Source organism: Cebus imitator, unplaced genomic scaffold (genome assembly GCF_001604975.1).
Source record: "Cebus imitator isolate Cc_AM_T3 unplaced genomic scaffold, Cebus_imitator-1.0 Scaffold60, whole genome shotgun sequence".
NCBI lineage: Eukaryota > Metazoa > Chordata > Mammalia > Primates > Cebidae > Cebus > Cebus imitator.
Window position 1 is genome coordinate 818,277 of NW_016107375.1, and position 5,237 is coordinate 823,513.

At 39.7% G+C, this 5,237-nt stretch overlaps 1 protein-coding gene across 1 annotated transcript in view; it reads right to left on the reverse strand.

The window, feature by feature from the left end:
• The window catches only part of ME2 (malic enzyme 2), a 64,828-nt gene that overhangs the window by 43,447 nt on the left and 16,144 nt on the right, over positions 1-5,237 (reverse strand). The gene's annotated exons all lie outside the window — the stretch shown is intronic.

The window sequence follows — 5,237 nt, forward strand, 5'->3', positions numbered from 1 at the left end:
TTTTTCCCTTCTTCTTATTCTTTTTTTTTTTTTTTTTTTTGAGATGGAGTCTTACTCTATTGCCCAAGTTGGAGTGCAGTGGTGTGATCTTGACTCACTGCAACCTTTGCCTCCCAGGTTCAAGCAATTCTCCTGTCTCCACCTCCCAAGTTGCTGGAATTACAGGCATGTGCCACCATATGCAGTTAATTTTTGTATTTTTAGTAGAGACGGGGTTTCACGATGTTGGCCAGGTTGGTCTCGAACTCCTGACTTCAGGTGATCCACCCGTCTCGGCCTCCCAAAGTATTGGGATTACAGGTGTTAGCCACCGCACTCGGCCCATATTCTTAAAATTTTTAATGTACATATTATTTATCAAGTAATCTGACTTCCAGATAGCCATTCTAGAGAAGCATTCTTAATAGAATACAGAGTCATATACAAAAAGTTTAGTTGTAGCATTGTTTCTAGTTCTCCTGGCTACTACAAACTAACAAACGCCCATCAACTATGAAAGAGTTAAGCATCCTATGGTATATCTATACCATGAAATACCATAGAAAGGAGACAGAAGAAATGATGCTTAAGAAAAAATTAATCTATGTCATAAGAAAAGTCTTCTTTAATTTCTGGTATTTGGCTATGGGTTAAATTCTTCATATCAAAGCAATATCAGTGAAAATGCTGGGGTAAGGCCTTCGAAAAATCTTTTCCTCCATAAACGCAACAAGAAACACTGGATAAATGATCAGAAGCAACTTCAACATTCTGGAAATTAACCAAAGTCATGTAGCAATCAGGGAGCAGTTATTCAGGAAAAATGGCTGGATTTCAGAACACAGCAAGCTTCATGACATTTTTAAACTGAAAACTAACACCTCACAGTTACTGTGAAAATCATCAGCCTGGAAGCCACGGGAGGAAGTAGAGAGGGCTGGGGGTTCTTTTAAGCCCCATTCCAGAAAAATGTCATTATTTGGCTTGTCTGGTGTTTCCCTGGAAGACCCCACTAGCAAGGCTGTCTTCATTTGACCTAACTTGGAGCTCACCCAGTATGAAAAGCCATTTCCTCAGAAGTGCTTGTTGGAAACAATCAGAGGCAATTATTTAGCATAGCTGCTGGCCAAGGCAGTGGGTAACAATTGAGGAAAACAATAGGGGAACCAAAAAGCTGAAAAGGAAAAGCTAAAGAAAGAGATGTCCATAGGGTTGGACCTTTGAAAAGCTGTAAGGTATTACTGGGACTCTAGAAGGTCACATACATGAGCTGTTGACACATTCAGGAAAGATCTGAAAAGACCCTACGCTCACACATCTGGCTAACCTTGAGGCTCTGAGCAAGCAGCAAGTGAAGGCTTCTGGGTAGTTGTAAACTGCCTGGCTCAGTGCTGGAGGTATGCCACAACATGCACACAGAGCTCCTTGGCAAAGAATGGGAAATTTACTAGTGCCAAGCTTTTAAGTCTTTGTCTAATCATCAGCTGACTACTAAACAATCAGAGACTTTAGTGGACATGTACAAGAACACAGACTTTAAGAATTAGTTTGGATGCTGGGCACGGTGACTCATGCCTGTAATCCCAGCACTTTGGGAGGCGAAGGTGGGCAGATTACCTGAGGTCAGGAGTTTGAGATCAGCCTGGCCAACATGGTGAAACCCCATCTCTACTAAAAATACAAAAATTAGCTGGGTGCAGTGGCGCATGCCTGTGGTCCCAGCTACTCAGGGGGCTGAGGAAAGAGAATCACTTGAACCTGGGAGGTAGAGGTTGCAGTGAGCCAAGATTGTGCCATTGTACTCTAGCCTGGGCAAAAGAGTGAGACTCCATCTCAAAAAAAAAAAAAAAAAGAAAAGAAATATTACTAAATAAGCAAATATAGCAGAAATACAACAAGCCCTGGGAGGAGCATTTGATTTCCAGATCTGCCACATTATTTAAAATGTCTAATTTTCAACAAGAAACTGTCCTTCAGAAAGCCTAAACATTGTACTTCATTAGATAAAGACTTTAAATTCACATCTTTTTCAAAGAACTAAAAGACACCATGTCTAAAGAACTAAAGGAAAGTATGAGAATAATGTCTCACCATATTGAGACTATCAACAAAGAAACTAAATAGAAATTCTGGGGGTGAAAGTACTGTAAACCAAAAATAAAATTCTAAGGTCCCTCACCCACCTGAATGGACTTCCTCCTCGGCCAGGGCACTCTAACATTTAACCTGAAAGGACTGGTTTGGTTATGACGGGAATTGGGGGTCGGACATGCCTCACTGTACTCTTCCAGCATTAACATCAACAGACCTTAAGTCTGATAAGAAACATTTACAATCTATTCTCTCTGAAGCCTGCTACCTGGAGGCTTCAACTGCATGAAGAAACTTTGGTTTCCAATACCTCCTATCATAACGCAGACATTTATTTCTACTGATGATAACTCTTTCAACCAACTGCCAATAAGAAAAATTTTAAATCTATCTATAACCTGGAAGCCCCTGCTTCAAGTTGTCTCGCCTTTTTGGACTGAACCAATATATATCTTAAACATACTTGATGTGTCAAGTCTCCCTAAAACGTACAAAACCAAGCTGTGCCCCCACAACCCTGGGCACATATTCTCACACAGGCCATAGTCACTCATATTTAGCTCAGAATAAATCTCTTCAAATATTTTACAGAGTCTGAATCTTTTCATCAACAGCACAATAAATGAAATTTTAAAAATCTTTTGATCAACAGCATAATAAATGAAATTTTAAAAATTTCATTTTTTATTTAAACAGCAGATTTGAGCAACTGGAAGAAAGAATCACCAAACTTAAAAATAGGTCACTAAAGATTATCCAGTCCAAGACAGAAAGAAAAAAAGAATAAAGAAACATGAACTGCTGGGCGCAGTGGGTCATGCCTGTAATGCCAGCATGGGAGGCTGAGGCGGGCGGATCACAAGGTCAAGAGATTGATACTATCCTGGCCAATATGGTAAAACCCCATCTCTACTAAAAATACGAAAATTAGCTGGGTATGGTGGCACGTGCCTGTAGTCCCAGGTACTCAGGAGGCTGAGGCAGGAGAATCGCTTAGACCCCGGAGGCAAAGGTTGCAATGAGCCAAGGTCGCACCACTGCATTCCAGACTTCCTTGGCTCATCTTTTAATCAAACAATTGTACACTTTTACAGTTGTTATCATAATAAACCTCACCTGAATCCTCCCCAAATTTCCTGTTTGAGAACTCTACCCTGTGGAAGCATTATTAAAGTGTAAAAGAAAGTATCATATCTACCTCTAAAAGCTTTAAATTCACACTAAAAGGGAATAGCCAATTCATTTATTATGTATTTTCTCATCTCTATGATTCAACCAAATATTTATTTACTGGTACTCATTTCATACTTTAAAGCACATGTTATCTATATCTTTAAGCCTTGTACAAATCTAATACAAGACATATCTTGAAAGTAATAGAAATAATCTGAGACTAAAACAACTTTTCTGACTCTTTAATACTGATTTGGGTTTATGATGAGAAATGGAAGACAGAAGGCAAATGATTCAGGAGACAGAATCCATTTATATGAAAGAGAGAAAATGCATTCCCTTAACCTCAATGCAGATAGGCACTATGTAGCCAGTGCCTCACTAGCATTCAAATTCTTGTTTAGATTTCTGAAAATGTGTTAACTGAGATGAACTTGCACTAAAAAGGGAAAAGTATAACTAAGTGGAAAGCTCTGTTCATCACAAATTCACAACTATTCACATCACATGTTGTATGGCTTATGTTGTTTTGGTTTAGGAATTAGGTCTTAATACATACACTTGAAATAAAATAAATATACTCATGGAATTAGTCCTTTCTCATGCTGCTATGAAGAAATACCAAGACTGGGTAATTTATAAGAAAAGAGGTTTAACTGACTTACAGTTCCACATGGCTGGGGAGGCCTCAGGAAGTTTACAATCATAGTGAAAGGCCCCTCTTCCCAGTGCGGCAGAAGAGAGAATGCGTGACGAGGGAAGGGGGAAGTCTCGCATAAAACCATCAGATCTTGTGAGAACTCACTATCATGAGAAAAGCAGGGGAGAAACCGCTCCCATGATTTAATTATCTCCACCTGGTCCTACCCTTGACATGTGGGAATTATTAAAATTCAACATGAGATTTGGGTGGGGACTCAGAGCCAAACTATATCACTCAACTGAAAACTTTGTAATGTAATTTAAAATTATTCTTACTTTTTTTCCCTTCTTCTTATTCTTTTTTTTTTTTTTAAACTGCATAACTTAATTTTTAAGACTTTGTAAATGAAATGAGCTTAGGAAAAACACACAAAAATGAAAAAGAAACACATAAATCAGTACACTGGGAAAAGAAGTGTGAATACAGCTGTTTCCTAACTTGTTTTATAAGAGTAGATAACAAAACTCCTACCTAATCCAAACTTCTTTTCTGGAAACAAAACCCATGTTTAATGATCTGTGAAATCCTGCAGCACCAATCATGTCAGATTTTGTTTTCCTATGTGCCCATTTGTTCATGCATTCATTCATTTATGCAGCATGTACTGGGGCTCTGTGTGTGCTAAGTACTCTGGGGTAAGATACTGAGGATACAGACTAAGATATGGTCCTTGTCCTCAAGGGAGGAATGAGATAATTCCAACTGAGTACGATAAATGATAATGACAGAGGTGAGCACAAGAATGCTCGAAGAACAGACAGGACAGTAACTCAGCCAGTGCAGTAACTCAGCAAGTGTGGTGAGGAAGTAGGAAAAAGGGTCAGTGAAAACTTCCTGGAGCAGTGGTCCCCAGCCTCTTTGGCACCAGTAACCAGTTTCACAGAAAACAATTTTTTTTTAAGACAGGGTCTCACTCTGTCACCCATGCTACAGTGCAGTGGCACGCTCTCACTGCAAGCTCTATTTCCTGGGCTCAAGTGATCCTCCAGAGTAGCTGAAACTACAGGCATATACCACAATGCTTGGCTAATTTTTTGTATTTTTGGTAAAGACAACTGTAATCCTAGCACTTTGGAAGGCTAAGGTGGGCACATCACAAGGTCAAGAGATCGAGACCATCCTGGCCAACATGGTGAAACCCCGTCTCTACTAAAAATAAAAAAATAAAAAAAGTTAGCTGAGTGTGGTGGTGTGCACCTGTAATCCCAGCTACTCGGGAGGCTGAGGCAGGAGAATCACTAGAACCTGGGAGGTGGAGGTCACAGTGAACCGAGATTGTGCCACTGCACTC